General features: G+C 36.5%; 1 long non-coding RNA gene across 1 annotated transcript; it reads left to right on the plus strand.

Moving 5' to 3' along the window:
- Positions 1-852: 852 nt before the first annotated feature.
- On the plus strand, positions 853-17,680 carry LOC116451161. Its single transcript, XR_004243111.1, has 4 exons — positions 853-6,986; positions 8,642-9,052; positions 10,792-10,998; positions 13,594-17,680. It is a non-coding gene; the product is annotated as an uncharacterized LOC116451161 (long non-coding RNA).
- Positions 17,681-25,247: the final 7,567 nt, after the last annotated feature.

Below are 25,247 nucleotides of genomic sequence, written 5' to 3' on the forward strand. Positions count from 1 at the left end.
TACAGTGTGGTAGTACAAGAGACAACGACAGAAATCTCCTCTCTTCCATTTGCTGTATTCCCATAAGGAACGAATCACTACCAAAAAAATACCCCTAACAAACCCACTGTTTTCTGTTTTGAAATTTAAGAAGCACAGATCAGAACATGATGGTTCTGGCTGGCATATATTTATGGCAGAAGGATAATGATGATACTCCATAAAAAGAGCTGTGACTTCTCTGAAGCTGTGGATCAGTCACACACCAAGTTGTTGCCTTGTGCCTGTGATAAAAACTGTTTGCTATTTTCATGTGCAGCTGAAGGAAGTGGCAAATGCAAACTAATCCTCACCCTGCAATGAAGGAGCATAAATAAAACAGGAAAGTGGCATGAGTTTTCAGCTTCAGCCAAAGCACTCCAATGTGATTTTCTGCATCCTCTCGTTAATAGGCCACTGCAGCCACTCCAAGTGCCTCCAGGATGCAGATGGTCACAGAGAGGGCCATGTTTAGAAAGTTCATTAACATAATCTAGCCAGAGGAAGAAAAGTGACCCATCTCCACACTAAAGAGCCAAGTCATGGGAAGATGTGAATGTCACTCTCTGTCACAATAGCAGAAAAGTTTTGGGAAGTGACCAGAGGGTGTTTCAGCTCACAGAGGGCACTCACAAATAGAAACCCATACTTGGATCAGAGTAAGCACTAGATTGGTCTGAAGAGCAATCACCTTGCTAAAGTTATTAACTCATCTATACCATCATCTGGGACATATGCTTGCCAAAAATACAGAGGAGTGTAACAGCTGTCTTCAGCAAAGAGAGATCCAAGTGGTCACATGGGGCATTGGTGGGGGAAATGAATCTCTGAATCTCATGCGTTAGGACCAAGTTAGCATCCAAAGGTTCGGGAGTTTAGGAAGAAAGTACACAGTAAAGCTTTGTGCAAATTTGTATGACCTTACTGTGTGTTAATTTCCATCAATACACAAACCCTCAAACCCCAGGCAGCAGAGTTTAACAGGTGTTTCCTGATCCCTCAAGTAAGAAAGTGCTTCAGCAATAATCCATCTTTACAGTGTAGTAGGAGCACAGGTGGGCAATCCTTCCCAGCAGGTCACATTTCCCATTGCATTGTGATGACAACAGAGGATTTTAGGTGAACTCATTGGATTTTTACTGCTCAAAACTACACTGAACATCCAAAGATGCAGCAATGAGTTCATAAATTGTAGTGATTTTGGAGTAGCCTGGGAACTGGTAATACTCTTCGAAGGACACTGAGAGGGAATACATTACAGAACTCCCACTGACATTCAGTGCAACCACATGGCTGCTTATCTACTCAGGGAGAGAAGAGGGAAGGAAGGGAGTCTCCATGAAATATCCTCTTCAGTACTGCTGTTTGTTTTGTGAAATATCCGTAGCAGCCCTTGATCAAAACTATTGGGAAAAGATATACAAATACATATAAATACCTAGGAGTATTGCCTCACTATTAAATGGAGGAGAATCCCAAACACCTTCAAGGCATGATTATAATTTCACGATGACTCTTACCTCACATTACCTAAATTAAGTAGTAGATTAAGGATAACCTTAATTCTGACTTTGGGTAACAGGTAAAGATAAAATCCTGGTGCTGGTCTGTTACAAAATATGAACTGCAAATCACCACACGTGATTTTAAAAAATCACACACTTACACTTTGATTCAGACCTTCATTCCAGTAATATCAACTAGTTGATTTAGGAATGTAATTGCCTTTTGAAGAGATCTGGTTTTTCAAACTCAGGCACTTGCCCATAAATGCAACCAGACATCTATTCTGGCTATTAAGGAAGGGTAAACTTTAATCATTTAGAGCCTCTGTCTCTCCCTCAGATACAGAACAAACCACTTAGGTTATTCCACAAAGGTCTAAATTATAAACTCAGTGGCAGAAATTTCCCACATCTATCACAACATAACGATGTCAGGAATCCGGTGTTTAATCCTACACTACAGAAAGTTATTTAATTCTTTTCTAACATTCTTCATGGGTTTCCAAAGCTATATTTCTCTTTAGAACTCCTTGAACCCTGAAATGAGAGTAAAATTTCTATTAAGAGAGTGCTGTGATTATCTGGTTTGTACTACATTTTATTACCTCATTACTCCTCCCAGTAGAGAGTTACAACCAGTAAAGAATGTTGTGGGGAAATATTTCTGGCCTCTTCAGCAGAAACATTTGTCTGCTTGACAGGTATTCCCAATGCTTATTTTTATCAGCTGGGGTGATATTCTTGAATTTAACTTTCCTGTATGGATAGATGGATGGATAGACAGACAAACAGATAGATAGAGTCATACCTATGAATAAACTCACTTCCCCATTGAAAGCAATTATAAATATACATTCTTTCGAATTAAAAAATCCCATTGATTTTAGCATATTTTCATCATATATTTTATTATCTCTTCTCTGTAAATGACCAATTACTTTTTCCTTTAGTCTTATGAGTCAACTGCTGCATCCCTTCCCTTTTGTCTGATCTCAATATATATTTTATTTTGAGAAGAGCTCTGGTATCTTTCAATCTGTAGAAGTCATTATTACTGGAGGTACAGAACTCTCCTTTTGTAAAAAGGGAACTGCATAAACTCAGAAAATTCATATTGAGTACATCTCATTTCCACTCACCACACTTTAAATTAATGTTATATTATGGGTTTTCCAATCATTGCTATTTTTCATTTCTTTCTTTGCCTATAGCTTCTCTCTCACACTGAACGGAACTTCATTTTCAAATCCAGTCTTGCTAATCCCATCATGCACCATACTTTTCAATTCATCCACTGAAGACTGATTTAAAGTCAAATAAACTTATTACTCATAGCAATTTTATCAAAGTTTCTATAATTCTTTACAAGCCAACTCTGAAGAATATGACATTCTGAAAGTCATTTTTACTTCTTGTGGGATATTTATCTATATTTTCTTCCCATTACAATTCAAATTCTCTGTCTTCCATAGTACAACAATGGGACTGTAGCAGAATGAAGAGTTAAATTATTTCTTAAATGCATGTTGGTTCAGAAACATTTTTTTTCCCACAGCATGTTACTTTGGTACAAATATGATTTAAAAAAATAAGAGTAACTGTATAGAGATCCTGTACAGATACCTGTACTTATTGTTTCCCAGTTCCTAATCCTTTAAATCGCTATTTACCCTTGTTTCTATTTATTTTGTTGCCTCATACTGTATGCTCTTTCAAGCAAAGATTAACTTCATGCAGATATGCACAGCCGCCAGCATAAAGGATGCCATTCCAAATCAGAGCCTCTAGACACTCCTGTAATACAAATAATAAACATTACAAGAATTTTCTATCCCTTTGACTTGCTGCCATATTCAAGCACAGGCTTGCTATGAGTTGAACAAATTGTGGTATTAGTTGCATTCCGGCACTTTGTAAAGCAGTCAACCCTTCAAATTCCTTAGGACATAAAATTTAAAAAAAACTTACCAAATGAGCCATTTTAAGCCTAAAGGATACCCTGTCTGAGCTGTTACAGTTTGAAGGTAATTATCATTTTATTGGGGAAATGTCCAAGCAGGCTTTTCTCTCGAGTGCTTAACACACAGCACTTGGTGTTTCATTTCTGTGTGGATGGAGAAAAAGCATGAATTTGCATCATGGATCACTTGTGCATTCAGCATACAGGCAAGAAAAGTCTTACCTCTGCAAAACTGTAGGGATTATCAAAACTGAGTTCTTCCATTTTGTGTGAATTTGGAAAATCATGAAAAAATCAACAGTACCAGAACTCTTTCCAGTCTGTTTGAAAATGGAACAGTAACTAAACTCAGAAAAAGGGTTGCTAAGAGTCTTTCCACAATACTTATTAACCATAATTTGAAAGACCCCTGAGTATTGAAACTGTACTCACATTGTGATATTTTGCTGGTTGGCAGCAATAAGATTTCTTTTTTCTTCTTTTTGCGTGTTGACCACATTGAAAAAAGATTAAAAGTCATAATATAAAATTAATCTCACAGTTGTGTCTCAATCACAGCTGAGGGTCCAGATCCCAGCCTGTAATTAGGACAAAACTATGTCTTAGCAAGAAGAAACTCAGAAGATAATTGTATTACTTTAGGGATGCATACTACTGAACAACCTAGTAAAAATGTCAAAGGACTGAGATGTTTCTGTCCGTGGTCTCATTTCAGAGTTTGGTTTTATCCCTAATGTGGTCAGAGTGCTCCACATCTCACATGTAAGCTAATGTCCCAAGTAGCTTAATCCCTCAGAATTCCACTCTTGTAACTGGGTTGTAATTAGGCCATGTGAATTTGAATCTATGCTCACACAAACACAGACACAAATGCAGTTCTAAAAAATTTGATTTCAATGAGTGAGAAAATGACATCCACAGAGTTTAGTTTTACTTACATTCTGGCAATGCTCACGCCTATTACTTTATACATCCTGAAACTGTGCCACATAGACCAAACAGACAGCTGCCCTTAAACTCACCAGAAAGGCTACTCAACATAAAAATGATAAAACAATGTAAAAACCCCCTCTCACTATCAAGGAAAGGAGCACAAAAGTAAGCAATAATATCAATGAAAACTAATTTATTCAGTTGTACATATAATATTTATTACTTCTGCACTTTAGTAAAATACCCTCAAATATAATGTGGTTTTGAGGAATCAAAGGCAGATATTTATGTAAGAGGTACATGTGGAATTGCATTCTGAAGTTCTTTTTCCCTTTCAAACTACAAGTTTAATAAGAGTCCAGGTTTTGTAATAAAAGAAATGCATTGCATTGTTAAGGTCTTCTGAGGTTGCCTGGCCAATGTAAGAAATGCTGATTTTAAAAATTATTCCCCTCTTATTAAAAATATTTTTGAAGGTGTGTAAGAAAAAAAAAAGTTGTTTTTTTTTCTTTGCTCAGGTGTTTTTAAGGACAATTTGTGATACTTCCTTTATATCACAATATGGATTTTTAATTTGTTTCCCAAAATTTAAAATGAAATCCTAGAGGGAACTTGCCTGGCTGTTATGTCATTCCTGGTTCATAACAATCAAGTTCCCAATGTTCCTTGGGAAGAAAGATGCTGCCATGCTACTCACTCAGTGATTCCCATGGCACAATAACCAGTGGTTTTTGCATCATGACAAGTGTTTCAAAAGAGCATCACTATGAAATTGAGCCCTCAGGGCAGTGAGGGCACAGAATCCAATGGAAATACAATGCCAAGGAATTGAATCCAGCTCACCATGGTGAGAATGCTGATCACACAGCTGTGCCAAGCCCTGCACACAATGTGTACCTGAGTACACTTAACTGTTTAAGACAATTCAAGAAATCAATTACAATGGTAACTAGTTTATTCCACGGAAGAGCTGTTAGGCAATTCGATTTCCCCACACAGGCTATTGTTCTGGAAGGTGAGAACAAGAGATAAGCAAGCTTTCTCAGAAGAAAAGGCAAACCAATAACTGATAACATATTACTAGGTACGACTGTTGAAAATAGCTACTTTTTATCAGCAATTTCCAGGATACCACCACTCAGCAGGTATGGATCCATGCTGAATCAGGAATTCAGCTCCTCTGCTGTTGCAAAACTGAGCCTGAAACTTGTTTATGCAAGACCTAAACAACAAGCCTTACAAAACTTGGAGAAACAAAGAAAAACTTTCAAAAATACGTGGTCTTACACTATCTAAGTGCCTGTTTACTCAGCAGCATTTGCAGAAGCAAAAGGGGAAACACATTCAAACTTCATAGAGATCCCCAACAGCTGTGCCAGAACACCAGGGACTTCTGCAAGGTAAATATTTGCTGAGATAGCAGGAACAAAATGCTTCAGCAAATTAATCAGGAAGGTTTTGGCAAGTTCTCACAGGCACAAGGTGCTTTAAGATTTGTAGTTCCAACACACCATTTGGCAAATACTTTTCTTGTGATTGCTTTTCAGAACATTCTCAGCCTCAAAAACAGCTCAGCATTCCAACCTGCACGTGTCAGAAAGCTCTTCCAGGAGCAAAATCACACTTTGAAGGCTTAACCATCTACGACAGCAATGCTAGCATGTAGTAGAAATGGTTGTTTAAAAAAAAAAAAATTAGAAATAAAAAGGAGTAAAGGAAATAAGATGAAAAAAATAACCAACCCCAAGTTTAACTTAGTAAACAGTTTAAAAGAGCACAGTGACCGAGACTCTTAAATAGATCTTGTTCTTGTAACCTCTCAAGAATCTATGAAAATAATTATTAGGGTTGCAGCAACAACAAAAATAAAGTTTTGTAAATCTTTAGAAGACTTTCAGAGTCAGTAAGGCATATTGTGATAAGTAAATAGACACATTTGTTACTCTGCAACAAATTAAAGAATGTTCCCTTTAGAATGTATTTTTAAAAACTCTATGAATACCAGCTCAAGAAGTAATTCAGTGTGTGAATTTTCAGGTTAGTTAAAGTCACAAGAAACAGTCTCCTATTCTGATTTACACCTTGAGGAAACAGGGTTGCAAATTTTAAGATGTATACAGTGCTGAAGAAGGACAAAGTGCGTACAGATGGAAATAAACAGCACCCAAGTATATGTCATAAATAAACCTCAGTCACTAAGAACAGCCAAGATTGCTACTGTTTCATACTGTCACTAGCAAAAAAAAGATCCAAAGGGTGGTTCAAAATATTAAAATTTTTTTGTTAGCCTTTATTTGTTTACAAAGTGTTGGCATTCTACTCAAAACAAAAATGCTAATTTTTTCAATTCTGTGTATGCACCAGACCTAGCATAACAAAAATATATGGCATCATTCTAAAATCTTTGTGTTTCTTTTTTTTTATTTAATGACAAATTGCATCACCTAAGAGGAAATGTGATGTTTGCAGGAAAATGGAGAGTCAGCACTTTAAGCATATTGAACTTTTATGGTAGACAAAACCTCAATTATTCATCCTGCCACTGTTTCACCTGAACCAGATACATGGAGGTGTGTGTAACTCTATTAATAATTTTGACATAGCGGTAGCTTTTTTTTCCATATAGTCAACTAATAATCTTGGCACTGTAAACTGTCCCTGACTTTATTTTCTGTTGTAAAATACTGCAAGACAACATTTTTCTGGTGGCAATAATGAATGTGGGATGTGTTACTCACTATTCAGATTGGCAAACCCCAAAACCAGTCTTGGATTGAAGACAAACTTAACTTTTCAGATACCATAATTGTTCACAAACTTCAGAATGTAAAAGTAAGGCAGAAGCTCTGTTGCTGATTGTTTAGGTTTTCGTTTAATGAAAATTCTTTCCAATGGTGCTCTAAAACATCACTTGAAATGTCTGATTTGCCAAAGTCATAGCATTCCTAAAATGAATTTAAACATGCCAACAGTGAAACTGTTAACAAGAGAGAGAGACTTCTGAAAACCTCTGAATGCTCATCTCTTAAAGTACCACAGAGTTTGTGCCATAAGAGCACAAAGAAGGCAAACATTAGCGCCAATCCTGCAATTTCTTCTTTCATAAGGTTTCAAATAAAAGAGATTCTGCACTTAAACTCACCTACACCAAGAAAAATGAAGAACTGGTACCTAAGAATTTCTCAGCTTCCCAATATCATGAAAGAAACTCTCGTATTAACAAGCAACTGTTACCAGGCTATAACAAAACTTGGGAAATAGCAACATTAGAACATGTGATTTTCCCTGGTTTTGCACTAATCCATAAGTTCTGTTACTCAGTATTTACCTTCTGCCCCAGAAATTATGATCAATTTAGTTCTTGTCTCTTGAAATCGTTCAAAAATCCTGGCTACATTCTGCAAAATTAAGAAATAAACAACATTACAGTCTTTGCACAGAGTAAAAGCCACAGAGAATGAGAGCTCTGGCAGAACAATGGAAACTGCCCAGTTTCAGTACAGCTCTGCTCTTGACACCAGACATTTGCTCATGTTTATGGTCTTTCACCTAAGCACTTATATTTCAGTGATCATATAAAACCATATTTAGCTTTTTCAGATAGTCATAAGATAAAGTGAACTTACTATTAAAAAGTAAAGTAATGCCATATATATTGCATTGCTCTCAGGCAAGTTATCTTAAATCAAGGTGTTTGAAAACAATTACACTAAGTCATGGCCAGAGCTGAGCCTGCTTTAAATTCAGCTCGTTTAACTTCTTTATCATCAAAGAGAGACCACAGTTCTCCACATGAAAGACCACAAGAAAGATGGTGTTTGAATTTCATCAACCCTGGTCATGAAAATATTTCAAAAAATTTTGTGGAGAATGTTAAGTGGGGGGATAATAGCCTTGTTTTTCTTAATAGCTGTAGCAAGTTACTAATTCAGCTATTTTAAGACAGGGACTTAAATGAAAATAAAATAAAAATAAATGCTTTGACAAAGATGGCAGAAGAAAGACAATGGAGTTTTTAAAATTAGAAAAATAGGTCTGTCACCAATACTGACTTTGCTTCATTCTGAGAAATTTATTTTCCTACAAGTTAAAAAGTATAAAGATAGTAATGATGGTAGCAATTGTAATAGATATTTGTAGAAAATATATGTTGTGTGAAGCTTTAGAAATTAATGTAGATATTTGGAAATACAGATTTTTTTCTCTGTTATCTCTGTCATGTTAGGCTTGGGAGGCATCAAATAGTAAATAATGCACATTTCAGCCACTGCAACTCAGCTCCTCCTAAAAGAGAATCTATTCATCCATTTGTCCATGGAAAGGTATCACTCCCTTGTCTAAAGAGCACATTAAAGATCACCTGAGTTGGACACAGCAACAAGAAAAGGATTTCTTCTCTTTACAAGTGACTTCTATTTCTGTGGGACCTGTAGATCACACAGGCACCCAGATGTGCATCCCCTGCTTTGCAAGCCCTACTGCTAGATGAGGAGACTACTTTTGGCAAGCTTCTGGATGTTTAGATGTCTTGAAAAATTGACACTGCCCACAGTATTCCAGAGATGTCTGGAAGAACTCAACAAGCACCATGTAGAGTTGATCTGCCCAGCGCACAAGGATTCACAAAAAATATGTGGTAAGGAAGAATATTTTCTAAGCCAGTTTGCAGAAATTGTAGAAATCCCAACAAAAACAACTCTCAGGCAGAGAAAATGGCCAGCTGGTAACTGGCTGTTACTTATTCTAGAGGATTATCTCACTATGTTTTTTTTGTGAAGTCCCTCATTCATGCTACTCTTCTTAGCTGGGTACAAAGTATGGGGTTCCCCATAGCCTTGGTGTCATAACACTTGTTCTGGCAGACTGCTTTTCACCCTTTTTGTGTGTTTTGGTGTTTGTGTATTTACTCCTCTGCACTATATGATCTACTGTTTGCACTGTGTGTTATCAGACCCCTAAGCATTCCTTACATGCACAGAACTTTTAGAAGTTTAATAAAAACAAACTGAGTTTTCCCAGCTGGTTGTATAGCAGTAATTAAGTAAAAACTGCTATTCCCAAGGTGTGCTCATTTCTGCTAATATCATCAGTACTGCTGCTGCATGCTCAAGCAAGTTAACAAACAGAATCACATTAGCTTTTGTTCTTCCACAGCAGCAGGGCTAAATCTTCATTAGCTATAAAACAATGAGGAAACATGGAAGAAGAATGGGATGTGATAGGTTTATGTCAGTTGAACACCCGGTCTTTATAATTACATGAAAATAAATAAATAAAAAGAAAAAAAAAGATAGGATTGGCTAAGAAATTTTAAAAAGTCAATCCATCTTCTAGCTTTGCCGTCAAATATGTGAGCCACTGCTTTGACATCAAAGGATTGTGTGAGTGATGCTTGCAGAGGTAAGAGCTGAATTAATTCTCTGGTTGTAAACCAAATGTATTTCTTGAGATGGGAGAAGAAATAAAAGGAACAGATGTTCCACATCCAGAATGTAAGGGAATTAATTGGAAAACTTCAGGAAACAGAATTGTGACATTTTTAAGTGCATGGGATGGGGAGAGGGGGGTGGAAGGGGACAAAAGCATGATGCAGTGATGTCTAGTCTAGAGTGGGAATGTTTCTTGAAAGAATTATATTTACTGGGCCAACAATACTTATTTTTCTTTTACTTTTTAAAGCAATGTCAGATCAACAATCATTTCTGAATGTCATTAAGCCACTGAAAGGACATTTCAAACCAACATAATTATTTTCAGCTTCATGCACACAGATAAGCACACCAACATCAGGTACATTTATCCTAGCATAGCTTCTGTGTAAGAGACACCAAAATGCTTCAACCTTCTGATTATCACAGAGTCTAATTCTTAAAGAAACAGGATCTTAGTGAAGACCTAACACAGTCCTGCCATAGCTTTATGCACAGTGATTTCTTCTGACACACTCACTCATCAAAGTGCATTGCTTGTCATCCAGCTTGTTTTCCTGTTACTTTATCATGTATTTGTCTACTTTCAGCAAATGCCTCTGCAGTGATGCAGGGAAAGATTTTGGAAAGAGCTCAAACTTCTGTATTAAAATATCCAAGCTTTAAAATAGAGCACTTTCCCCTAAACTATAGCTGTCTACCAGTAAAAGCCCTACCCAGTGCATCTTGGCCAGCTTTCCCTTTTGACATGAAATATTCTCCTGAAACATCTGCTGTAGGGGCCTTCTGAGTTCTGTGGTTTGCACCTGAGTTTGTGTCCCAAAATACGGCCATACATCCTTTGGGGAGCTTTACACAGATTTTTGCTCATTAGAAGGTATTTTATTCGCATTTATTAACATATAAAAAATGCTAATTTACTCCCACTACTGTTTTCCTTTTCCAGCCTCTGAAACCACTTCCCTGAGACCAGTCTGGAGCATTTTTCCAATCACATCTTTTTCAATAAGGCCTTGTGGAACAGACTGTCTTGCAGGCCTCTCGAGGAACATTTCTACCACTGCTGCCCTAACTTGTTGGCCTCAGGAGGGACATTTTTTCCACTGTTGCCAGCACTGCTTGTGTTTTATGGGAACAAGGACTGGGAGGAGATGTACGTAAACACTCAACAATGAAGCATCTTGATAAACAGCCCTTGTACTGCTGCAATTACCTATCTCTTGATTGTCAGGAAATAGGTACTTGATAAACATGCAGTTTCATTGTTTACCCACGTTTGTTTTCAATTAAAGTCAGAAACCTATAAAGTGCATTAGAACACTGCTCAGCTTGGTTTGAGAATAGGCAGGTAATTAATGACTAGAAATTGCATCTATTTATTTAAAACAATCTCTGGAGACTTCAGGGACTGGTTAATCCAAGATAACAAGCTTGTTAGACAGCTAAAGGAAGAGCAGTTTCTTCAGGTATTTTCCCTCCTGTCCAGTTCTTGCACTTTAGATACCTTTTATTTTTATTTTTATTTTGGCTAGGCATCATACAGATGTCCAGCGCAAGCACAGCCCTTCCCTGCACTCTGTATCATGAGATACAGAGCTGAACAAATTATATTCTCTAAACTGTTCCACTGTAATAATTTTTGCCTAGCTGCTAGGCTGATCAGTCAGTTGAATTTTGCCAGGATATCACTTGGTAGTTCATTTCAACTCACAACAAGTTTTCTTCATATTGTAATTGCTTCAGTTAGAAAAAAGTTATACAGACATGTATATGACAGATACAGATTCACACCATGTGCATAATGTGTGTGTACACATGCACACACAAAAGGTACATATATTTGAAAATAAACTGTAATTTTCATATTAGTACATGGCTAAGCACTCATGTTTCCTCTATAAAAAACAAAGTAGATCAGTTACTTACATCATTTAAAGATCAAAGTCACTTTTCCAAGATACTTTGTGTCTCTGTGCATTATACATACACAACATCCCTTTTTAGACTAATGTGACTCACTTTTGTTTTGAAGTTGCTCATTCATTTGCATAACTGGAAATTGTGTCTATGTGCCTGAGAAAGATCAGTTCTTTATATAAAGAGTATTGCATGTTTTCTTAGTATAAAATATATGGTCATTATTTCTGAAAGAAAAAATTGCTTATTAAAGAGGCCAAAAAATAACAGCCTTTTAAACGCCCTAATTGCAGCCTAGATTGGTTCCTTTATAGAAATAATAAAGACATAATCATAACATGTATGTAATTTAATAGAGTGATTCAGTGAACTTCTAGAATCATATGGCTGTAAGACAATAATGTAATGCTGTTCAGCCACATCTGTTGTCATTAATTTAACTCCCCCTGAATTATATGGAAAGACAACTCCCTCAACTGCACTGGCTGTCTGAGCTGATTCCTGCTGATTTCAGTAGGAGTTGGACTTTGTCCTTAGCAACATGCACAGTGGAATTTGAGACCAGGATTTGTTTCCAAAGTTTGAGAATGGGAACTTTTCTCCCACTTGGTCATAATTATAATGCAGGAGATGAAACTCTGTTTAAATCATGCCTTTCTCCAAAAGAACATGAAATGCAAGCGGTTGATTTTGTGATTTGGAACAGCTCATTGGTGTCATTCTTACACTGTTGCATGTAAAGACACGTTGATTTACATTCCTTGATGAAGGAGGCCTTAATGAGGCAAATGGTTTCTCTCAAATCACATTTATATTGAAAATGCAAATCTGAAATATTTTTGACACATAGGAATTTAGGAAATGTTCTTTACGTAAATGTGCATCCAGGGACTTCTTTTGTCTGTTTCAATACAGATACTACCTGTTGGAGTGTGCACTTATTTATTACAAAAAGTCAGTCTTTTCTATTTAGATAATACTAGAAAATTTTGGCAGACACCTCTTGTTTTTAAAAGTAATGTGGGAGCTGGCCCACAACAACATCAGCTGCTTGGTGGGAATTTCCCAAACCATTTGTGGCACACAAAAAATTAAAAACATCAAAAACCCCAGAGGAAGGTGTCAGTGGTTTAGGGACCCAAACACATAGTGATGGACTCAAACTTGCTCAAAGGTAGGAGCTTTGCCTCCTGAGGTTTACTGACCTTTAATGCAACTTCAGCTTCACTGGGATGTGCACTGCTGAGATCTTGCCAATTTTCAGGTAAGGACACAGGTGCATTTTGTGCTGCATGGCAGCTACACGTCCCCGTAGGGATGTGCTTGTAAAATGACAGACACATCAAGTTTCTGTTTAATCAGAAAGAAATAGAACAGTCAGTCAATCCCTAAGTTTCTGCATTTAAGGCAATATTTGTAATTTCACTTTTGATGGCAGACTACTGTATCAGATGGACAGAAGAAGTCTTCGCTAAAAAGGCAATGTTGAATTCTGTACATTTTTTATCCAATCATGTGTAAGTATATCAGTTGTTATCAAATAACTGAACAATTATAATCAATTACATGAAGTTGCCTGAAATTTGTTTGTTGTTGTGTACATTGTTCTGCTCAGAACACACACTCTCTCTCAAATACACGTTGCATTTTTCAGTCAGTGGGAATATTAAATTTTTAAAAGGTGTTTCAGAGAACTTTTGATATTCAAGAATCACAGCTCTAACCCCTTTCATTAGAACAGCATTATCTTGTGCAAAGATTCTGTCAGAAATACTGCACAGCTGTGTACCTGAACTGTTTTTCCAATTCAGTTTTATGTTTCTATTTCCAGGTCTGAAAATGCCTAATTTCATCAGCAAAGGAGGACAGCAGATAATTGTGGACAGCCCTGCATGTACTTTTAAAATGAGATAAACATAAATTTCAAGCAGAAGAAGAAAGATAATGTTGCAAGAAGATGGGCAATGGCAAAATAATAAATAAACACATATGCACAATTGTACTGGTAAAGACAGAGGCAGTAAGGGAACTATTCCAACTTCAGCTGAATTACAGGTAGAAAACTAGAGATGAACAAGAGGCAAATTTTGCCTTTACTTTTTTGAGAGGTGAGGAAATCCTAAATCCTTCCACGAACTCCTTCTCACTCAAACTCCCACCACTGGGAGCTCAAAATTTAGAGAGGTTCCACAATTCTGGGATGCAGATTTAGCTCATGAGGGAAAGAATGGGATCATCTGGGAAAGAAGTGCACTGCCAAGCACAACTGCAAGTCAGAGCATCAGTTAGAGGAAGGACCCATTTAGCTTTCCCCACCCTCAGCCACTTCTTGTTTTATACCACCATACTACACCTATTGTCAAAAGCCTGCAGCACTGTTAAAGTGCACAGCCATGGTCACCAAAGGAATTTTAAGCAGATCTAGAATATATTCACAGAGAAATGGTAATAAAATGAGTAACGGGCAGAATTTGTGCCAGAAAGTTCAATTATTCTAACAGTTACATGTATTGATCCACATAAGGGAATATCAGCATTTAATCTGGTTGAAATGAAACCATTTTATATAAAATCCATTTGTAGAAAATGCCTAGCAAGCACAAAATGGGCCAGGAAATATTTTCATTTGAAACTACCATACATGGATGAATTATCATTAATTCATGTTAAAAATACAATTGAGAAAGAACATTTATCCATTATATGGTATAGGAATTATTTACATTCTGTTATTTACACCATTTGGAAGGCCATATTCAGAAAGGGTTTGGGAATGGAGTTAAGGAAAAACAGAGACCATATTGGCCATTATTGGCCATTCCACCTACTTCTAATTACCCTGCAAGTTTTTATTTTAAAATTATAACTCTGTGAATACCCATTACACTGTTATTCATAACTGTTAATCACCTATTGTTTAACCACTCAGGTACTGATTAAACAATAAATAAGGAAACTTTTACGACTAACAATCACACTATCTTTCAAAACACAGCATGTTCAAGTACCATTGCCTGAGTCTGGAAAAATGGGAAATATGTTTCAGTGTCTCCAAGCGCTGAATGAAATCAGGAGGTATCTGAAGTCCTTCCTTGGCAAAGGTTTTTCATTCAGTTTTGTTTATTTTCTTTTTTTTTTTCTTTTCTCTGCCACACCACTGATTTAGGAACTTTCATGGCAGAGAGATTTTTGAAGGTAAATAAATCAAACGTTTTCTGGGAACAGGTATTCAAGATATTATGCATTTTTTTTACTCCTCAGCAATGCTGCATACTGATTCTGCAAGTCTTTCATCATCCAGTGTTTTAGAATTTGCAATAGGAGTTTTGTCATCAATGGTACACAGGAAATATATTTCCTCCCTATTTTGAAAAGACAATTTGGTTCTAAGTATTATGTTTAAACTCCCCTCTCCTTAGGCTGAAAAAAAATATCGTTTCTTTTCTTTTAAAAACTATTGGGTTGGCAAGTACCCTGCTCCTGCAGTGCATGGATTGACTCTTCATTATAACCTGGCTTTCTTATTTTTCTCACTGTAAACAAAAGAATCAAACAAAACCAAAGCAAAACACCTTATGACTTCATTTCACTACTTTCCAGTTCTGGGAGACAATAAACCTTTGCAAATATAGCCAATTATGTATAATCTAGAGCTGGAACACGAGAAAGCAATGAGGCAAATGAACAAATAGGTTAACAGGTATTTTAATTTACTGGAATTTATAATAGAGTCTATTTGAATAAGCAAATATATCTGCCTGAAAGCTTGTGGGATTAGGACATGCATCTTTAATTGGATAGATTTTCTGTACTTTTGAATATTTGCCCAGATATTTTCACTGAGGTCAGTTTTCCAGATTTCCATAAATGAGACCTGTGGTTAGTACCTTGCACAGTGTTTCTTTGTAAATAAATTTTAGATCTAATTTCAAGTCTCCCTCCATCTACTGGGAGATTTTCCTATTATTAAAAACAGACTCATGGACTTTTCATATCTTTATTAAAGGTAGATGAATAATTATATTAAAAAGGTATAATTCACTATAAAAATCTTTGATCTGTTTCTCATTTCAGTAAGACTGGAATGGAAGTATAGCTTTGCCAATCTGGTTTCAGTGCTAACATCCTGAGCACATCTTTATGAATAACTGCAAAGAAACATTTACATAATTAAAAAGCTTTTCCTATAAACAGGCATCTTTTCTGAAATGTATTCATGATTACTTCAATTTGTGCTACAATTTTTTATATGAATCAAATAAGGAGTTATTTCTAAGTGGATACCAGTTGATATTTAAAACATACATATTTCTCTTTTCCCTGATTTTCCAGGCAAGCAACATGGTTGTATCAGCTTCCTTGTTGGCAAATTACACAGATGTGCTTTGCCATATTTGAAGCTTGTAAATGAGAAATTAATTTTTCACAAATATCAATGCCACTATGGATCTATTGTTCAGCCCCTGCTATGAAATGAAAAGGAATGAATCTTGTCAGAAGAAAACACCACGTGGAAAATATTCTCAGAAGCACATTAGTGATACTTACTTGGAATCAGTTCGATATAATGAACTCATTATATGTCCATATCTGAAACCTTAGACAGATCAATAAAGTGAACACAAGCTTTATGCTCTTGTTACGAAAAAAAAAAATACCATTTAAGGACAGCAACATGTTTTGCAAGTTAGATAAGTGGAATATATTCACCAAACTGCAAGGAAGGGCAGAAAAATTATCCCCACTTGTTTTCCTGTCTTCCCTTGTCCCATGATATGCTACAAGAATTCTTCTGAATGAATGAGTTTCAAAGCCCTTCCACTGGTTTTAGAATGGGTAGCCATTACTACAAAATCCAGGTAATATTTGGGTGAGATTTAGATAAATATAAATGTAACACACCTCCAGCTTTTTGGTGTAGCTGAAATTCCAAAGGGTAACTTGAAGTTTTTGGTCTTTGACTCTTGCCTGGTGCCAGTGTGTTCTCAGAGACTAGACCAAGAAACAAAAATCTTCTGTCTGTATGCACACAAAAGTAACTGTGGTTCAACATCATCCATCTCTTCTCCTCATTAAAATTAACTATGAGAAGCCTGTGAAATCTCACAACTGCAATCTCATTGTAGGCTTGAAAATACATGATGCAAAATACATTTTCCCTACTACATCACTGTATCTTTTTTTTTCCATCAGTTTCTGGGCTGCAAAAGAAACTTCTCTTTTTTTTAACTGAAAGCACATTGTTCTGTCATTTCAAAAGATCCACTGGATTGTGCATATCACACACAGGATCTATTTGATTTATATTTTCCTAGCCAGTCAATGCTTTCAGAGTGCTTTACTACATGTTCATGCTCCGGGGCTAAATACTGAACTGGGAATCAGTGATTCCCATCATTTACAGACACCATTCAAACTTCAAACACAAATTCAGTGACTGAACTATTCAGAACAATCTCTGACAACTTGTCATGCAAAACCAAGAGCAAAAAACTCAAAATCAATGTCTACCCCACTTACTTTTCATATCTTCCCGAGTGCCTGTTTATATAATAGGCTTGAATTTTTGGTTGTATGCAGACTTCAGTGGTGTGGAGTTTGACTTTCAGAAGTCTGGAGCTTCAGCATTTTGAGGATTACACCTCTTTGTTTTCCTGGTTCATTTATAAAGAGCATGAGGTGTTTCCTTCTCTCCTGTAGAGTTAAGAGCTGTATATCCAAGTGTTTTTAAACTATCAAGTGCTGCAGTACTTGAGTAATAAGCAAATTATTGCATCAAAGCTATTTTCAGTTTGTCTTGCAGCAGTCATTCAGAGGCTATCATTTAAGCAGGTTTTTTTTTTCTTTTAAACAGTTTTCATACTTCTACAGATGTCAAAACTAAATGATCAATAAATAAAAAGGGATTTCCATCCTGATATTGTGCTTCTTTCTATTAATTTGACCCTAGCTATGCCAGTGACGTGTGTAATGTTGAGAAACAATTAATGACAGTAACAGCAGTCTGGCACCAGCAAGAATGACTTTGATCATTTTCTCTTTGTCTATACAGTTTCTGGCAGGCAATATAAATGGCAATTACATCGGGAAGGCTGGTAGAACTGACCTAATAATTTAGCTTTCAGACTATTTCAACGCATGCCTTTCTTGCAAAAATTATTTTCTGTCACCTCTGTTCAGCAAAATCTCAGCTGGCTTCCCAAAGTAGAAACACCATCCTGTTTTCTTTGCTTCTAATGCTAGTGTTGTTTCACAGCAGTGGGAGACCATTAAAAAGGCATGTTAATACTCTATGTGAGTTTGGTGCATTTTTCCTAAGTTGGCTTACAGTGTTATGAAGGAGAACCCCTCATGACTACTGAGGTTTACTGTATTGCTCAAAAACCAAAGAACCTTTTGACTCAGCTTTTTAAACAAGGCTCTGGTGACAAATACTTTCAGCATTGGTTGTGCTGGTCTGCATCAACCAATTTTTAAAGAGGGCCCCTCCTCACCCTCTTTTGGGGGAAGTCAGTAACATTTAACAAAAGACAAACTGAAAAAAGATCCATATTCTGAGCATGAGCTTTAAGGACTCCCTAACCATCAAATTACTGAACATATTTAATAGTAAAAAGACACAAAAAACCCAAATGTTTCAGCTGCTTCCACCCTTCAGATAATTCTTGAAAGGGAAGAAGTCCCAAGCACAGAGGAGGTATTTAAAGCATTAAAATGACATTAATTACCAAATTATATTTATTCAAGCTCTAAGCCCAAATGAAAAATATCTGCCATATCTTCTACCTACTTGTGCATCATCCAAATCATTGGCTCCTGTCTAAACCTTAGCACAACAGAAGTTTTGTAGAAGAAGAATGGTGCCAGGTTGTAGCAATTCACTCCATAGCAGGGATTGCAATCCTCTGGCTATCTGCACTTGGCTGGAAGTTTCAGTTTTCAGGTTCAGTTTCTAGCTTCTCTAGAGAGTTAGAGAGCCCTTTGGGGCAGTGCTGAGAGCCTGCAGTGCTTGATTCCTCAGATATGAATTTCTGTAAATCAGATCCTGCTCAAAGGGAGACAGGAATGTGTTAGGAGAATATATTAAGACTGTGAAGAATTCAGACATTACAGTAGCAAAATAAGTAAAAATATCTTCAACTGCAGAAGGCTGTTGGCCTTCTCATTGGCCAAGAATATTTCAGTTTACTCTTTATGCTACAATACTTCTTTAATGATACTGCAGTGGAGAAAATTACTATGGGGAGTTGATTATACCGTATGGTGTTTTGTTTCTAAATGAAGATGTTTGGATTGCCAGCTCAAAGCACTGCAGTGCTGCTGAAATTCAACAGACAGCTACAGAGGAGCATATGGAGAGGTCTTTTTACAAACTGAAAAAAATGTTGATTATTTATACTGCCTTGGAGAACAACTGATAGGTCAGAACTCTAATAAAGAGGTGATGCAGATATACCATATGTCTTCCAAAATGACACCAGTTCCACGGAGCAGTTTCCAGTGCTGATCATCAAAAGAATGGAAAACAAGAATGATCATGAATTAGGTATCAAATCCAAGGGATCAATGCTAATAATGAAGACATCATGCTGAATTACAAATACCATACTGTACTGAGTAGTTTTGGATCAAGTCCTCATTGCCCTTCTCAGTTGTGTATTAAATAATATAATTAACATCCACCAAAAATAAACCATTAAAAATAGTGCAACACATCATTAATTTCCTTTAATTTGTGGTATGAATTACATTTGAAAACCAGAAAATAACTGTGGACCTAAACAAGAAATATTCCCATTGCTGCACTGGTCCCCAAAAATGTCATTCAAAATTAGAACACTTGAATTTTTGTGAAATTTCTTCAGAACATTACAAGATGTGTTCATCTGTAGGTTTGATTTTTTGAAGCACTAAAAAGAACTGTTTAGTGAAACAATTTCTTCAGTATTACATGCAGATAACGTAGTTGCAAGAGTAGTCCACTGCTTGCCAGATAATTTCTGTTTGTAGTGTTATATTTTATTGGTGAATACAAGGTCCTTATAGAATTAGACCAGAAATCCTCCCTAAAACAAAAGCTATCATCCGTTTGGCAAATGCAGCTTTGATTTATTCAACTAAATGTATTAATAATGCCCAAACATATATAGGTTTTCTATTTAATTCAAGTATGATACCATCATTGTCTTGGTTTATTTGTGGCCCAGTATAAAATAAAGAAAGATACAAAACAGAAAACACAGCAAGTGTGTGGGAAATGTAATCATTCCACAAGATAATTGGATTTAGATGTCCTCTTTCCAAACATTTTTAATATCCTATTTGAATAGGATCTGCTAGGCTGCACTAAGTGCAGAAACAGAAAGGAGCCAAAGTCCTATTGACCCTGTAGGATCAAGACTTCTCTATAAAGAGAGAAATGTCACCCTTCCAATGCAACAAATCAGACTTATCCTGGACTGTCTCTGAGAAGATTAGATCGATCAGTTCTGGTAAATACATTTATTTTAACTAAGTACCACACAATCATTTCTATTTTATTGACTAAAAATTTTTAGATTTATGGTACAGTTTGATTTCTTGAATTTTGACCTTTATACAAGTTTTACCAAAACAGTCATTTGAGGGGGAACTGCAGTACACATCTTCCAATAAGTTTGTAAATACCCAAAGTTTTAAGCAGTATAATAGTTTCTCTTCCCCTGCATTTTGCACCAGCTTGTCCATAACTCTCACTAAGGGCATATATCCTCATTTCAAATCCTTGCACAGCATAAGTATGAAAGATCTAGGTTATTGATTCTGACAAGACTAGCAAGAGAATCCAAGTTGGTATTTTACATGATGAGATACCCAGGTCAGAATTTCAGAAGGCTGAAAAACAAATTTACATGTCATGAACTCTAGGTACTCTAGGTGGGAGCTGACTAGATGTTGGTAGACTGATGTTTTCAGTTTAGGTGGTACAAGATACATGGGCACCTATTTTGATATTTGGAAAGCCCATTAGATGAAAAGCCAAAAGGCAGATATGATGGGATTTAAGAATCTAATTCCACTGAGAGAGTTAATAAACTTTCATGTCCAGAGTTCCTAAAGGGAAATCTGTACACCTAAAAGGGCATTTCAATTTTGAGACAGATAAAAATGCAGGTTTAAACCTGTAAGACTCAGATGCATATTCCTGTGTAGTTACAATCACTAAGGGCAGCTTACAGCAGTGTACCAAGAGCTGCTGTGAAATTCCACTCTGCTCTTTTTGTCACTACATTACTATCAGTACATGAATCCGTGATTTTAAACACTCGTATCATGACTTGTAGCACAGATTTATGAGTCATTTTTGGATAACAGGGCTTCAACCTACAAAGATCTTATCCCATGATTTGTTTTAAGAAGTTTCTTATTGCAACAGCCAAGTCTCTGGTAGCACATTTACAGCAAACAATCTGCTTTCATGGTAACTATTCCCATTTCCGTCACTAAGCTGCAGAATGATCTGGAACATGATTGTGCTTTGGATTCTTTAGGCATAAAACTGGACTGGAATATTACTTCTTATGCCCCAGAAGTATTCTAAGACCTATGAAAACTTTGCAAGTGTACACAAATGCATGTGTACAAAAATAGCTACTGGCAGCTTCTTTAATGTCGCTTTTAGTCCTTGGTCACTACAGAAAATATTCTCACACACCAGTACCAGGAGTAGTTGTAACAGATTACATGAGGATGCTTTTATCTTCAGATTTAGCTGATGATCTACAAATACAAACCACTGAAAATGACACAAGTGAAATATTTTTAATCCAGATGCCAACGGGAGTGGGCGGGAAGGAGGCTACTGTTGGCATGGAAGCACTATAAAATCATGTACATTAAAGGAATATTTTACTTGTTGTTCACTAGAGAAACAGTGTTGAAATCTCTCACCATGTGGTGCAGAGTATATCAATGTGATGTTAGATATTGAAGCTCCTTCAGTCCTTCAGATGAATTCATGTTTCTAATTTCATGGAGGGAATGAAAATTGATCAGCAAAGATGAGTTATGTACACTGCAACTACACCGTAATTCAACATTTGTTATCATTTGTTATTTCAGGATCCCTATATGCATTTCTATGGAAAGAGCTCCCTGTTCCTTTAGAGCACATTTCATTAGGAAGGATATAAACTTATCACAACAAATGGCAAAATTCTTGCTCTCACTTCAGCAGACTGAGCCATTAAGCAGTGACCTTCACTGAGCTGCAAACAAGCTTCTTAGGCCCAGCTGGGTCCTCTGTCACCCAAGCCCCAGTAAGGTTTCAAAGGTAAAACTAAGCAGCAGAATGGAGTAAGATCCACTCAAAATCTTGGGGTTTATAGAGTACGAAAAATCAAGAAAATTAAGACAACAGTGAGAAAAAACAGTACAAGGAGAAAGAGAGGTATTTAGAGTTGGTAAAGCAGATTAAAGAATGCATGTTAATGATTAATCTTGCATATGATAAGGCTTAGGAAGCAATTCACTCACCACACAACCTAGCTGTGCCACTAATCCATGCTAATGGTGATAATACCCCAAAGCCAAGCTATATATGGTTTATTATATTTTATTTAGACACGCTACTGAGTAAGAGAGTCCCTGCCATAAAGGGATTGCAATCGAAAGCAATGACACAGACTACCCATAATATCCCATATAAATGAGATTAAAGGAATAGTGTCAACATGACAATGTGATAGCATCAGTGCATGCACCAAGAGTTCTGCATTCATTCTAAGAGAAGTTGTAGTCTCCTCCTTCAGATTTGAGTCCTATTTCTTTCTTTTGTCTAGTGAGGAAAACATAAACCAAGCTTTTACACTAGGGATGATTTTGTTCAAACATTAACTTAGCTGTCACACTGTGGGAACGCCATATAGGAAACTTGTTGTTTTTAACATAGTTTTGGGTCAGTAAGCTTCTTTGATTAGAAAATGGGAAATGTTCCAGAATTGCAACAGAAAATCTGCCACTGTCACCATTTTTCTACAGCTCGTGCTAGCAATATTTTGGCGTATGAGTTTAATTCTAATTGATGACAATATGGGTGCCCCAGGAAAACAGGGGTAAAGACATTCTCTCAGGTAATTGCAGTTTTCCCCAGTAAATTTTAGAAGTACTTATGACAACTGGCTAAATTGTGTCTATGTCCTTCACTTCAAGAAGTGATATTTGTCAGACTTTCCCTTTTGACTACTTGAGCAGCCCATTTTAGGGATGTTTTACCTCATACACCTTTGTGATGCTTATTCCTTATGCTGATATTTATCCAGGATCTTTCATAAGTGCAAGTTCCGTTTCCACATTAACATTATGATTCAACATCACTGTCTGTGTCCAAGGAAGCGTGCCAAGACACATAAATCCAAAACCCTTTGGAAAGTACATGGACAGACAAGGAAAAATAAAAATTCCAGCTGCTCAGTGAGAATGTATTCTGACAGCTATTGCATGTCCTTCAGAAAAGGACTGGTAGTAACTACCACTTTCCTGTCTCATTTCAACACCTCAGTGGAGACATCTGAGACCTCACAAAGAGATAAATGGAGCATTAACTAATGTCCCCATTGAGCAGACATTATTTGACATTACTGTAAATTTACTTGCTAAAGAAGAGCTTTAAAAAAATGCATAGAGGCACCGTTCCTATGTACAGCCCAAAGCTCATCCCAAAAACTGCAGTTTAGAGAGGACTACAAAGGGAAAATCTCACTCCCCTTGTGCCCAGGCACCCAAATACCATGGTCACTTTAAAGGACAAGTACCCATTTCAAGAGAGATGCAGTATTACCTCAGGCAGGGGACCGAGAACGGTCCATAAATGGATCCACATATGACAGATTTTTGTATAAGCAGCCCCACAGTTGTTGGCTGAGCACTGCAAACATCGTGCTCCATCACTCATTTCTTGTGCTGAAACATTTTTTTTCATTCATACCTTTTCTACATTTTATATAGATCTCTCTGTCTAATCTATTTAAAACACTGTTTGTACTGTCCTGCCTGAGATTTGATTGTGGAAGGTAATTTTAGATTGGAAGAGTATTCTAATGTTTATTTTCATCAGGACTCAAATCAAGGGGTTTTTTACATCTACTGAGAAGCTAAATTCCCATGCTCTTTGCAATATAATAATGTGTTATCTGGGGTTTCCCAAAACTATTGCTCATATATATGTTATCTATATTACTTTAAGTTGATTTTAGGTATCTATTACCAACATTCAGTTTTCCAAATTACTGCAATTTTAAAGTTATCACCAAAGAGAATACCTGTTGCTGTCACACTACAAAAAAAACAAACAAAAACAAACCAACAAAAACAACAACAAAAAACCCAAACAAAATAAAATGATACAAACAAAGAACAACAAAAAAAGCTAAAATAAAAGGAAACAGCAAATTCACAAAGAAAATGAGATGTGAAATAACTAAATACCAAGAATATAAAAAAATATTTTATTCCATCTCCTTTCCATTGTTTTCATTTTTAGTTCTTCAGAATAAAATCACATCTGAACACGTTTACTTTCATGTCTGTACAATTTTGAGGTTTTTTCTATGCTTTCTGCTGTTTTAGTAATATTTCTAAAAACTATTTATGACTAGGAATAGGTACAATGCAGGCATTTGATTCCTGGTACTGTTTATAAAAAGCCAAAGACCACCAGCTCTAACAACCATGTACTGATTTCCATGTAAATCAAATCAGTTTGCAAACACCCACCTGAGCTGTGTCCTTGAGGAATGGCACTCATCCAGTGCAGAATTTTATTTACGGAAACCAATCTTTCATGTTCACTGCCCAAGTTCTTGTAAAAAAATATAATTTCAGTGGGGAATTATTTACCTGCTGCAACTATGAATGTTAACATGCAGGAACTTTTGAAGTCACGTAATAACATGGTCCTTCCCTCTCACCCCTGAGTCATTTTTGCCAGAAACTATTGGGTTGGAGTTTATTTAAGTCATCTTTCAAAATAATCTCATATCCATATGGGATTTGACTGTCAGAAAGTGACATCTAGGTACAATTAAAGAAAAACAAAATGGAGGAGAAGGGCTTTGGGTTAGTTCTGCATCCTGGAGGTAAATTTCTGGCCCCACCAAACACAGTGCTCCTAAACTCAGAGGCTTTTAAGATAACCAAGACTTAACTCAAAATCAAGTCACAGAATATACAGAGAAAGGGAAAGGAGGGAAGGAGGGAAGAAGAAAGAGAGAGGCAGGAATAGAAAGGCAGGAAGAAAGGAAAAGAAGCTGTGCTATAGGTGAAAGTAAGAAAGCAGAAAGTGGCTCAAAGTCTGTAATTTAGACTAAGTGTCCATATGCAGAGAAGGGATGTTGGTCTGCAGGGCCTCAAAGTACAGCCTGAAATCAGAATACAGCAAAGTTCTTTGGAAGTTACTGCCAGAGTGTTTGCAAGGAGAAGAGGAAAATGCAGCTTTAGAGCAATAAC

Source organism: Corvus moneduloides, chromosome 14 (assembly GCF_009650955.1).
Source record: "Corvus moneduloides isolate bCorMon1 chromosome 14, bCorMon1.pri, whole genome shotgun sequence".
NCBI lineage: Eukaryota > Metazoa > Chordata > Aves > Passeriformes > Corvidae > Corvus > Corvus moneduloides.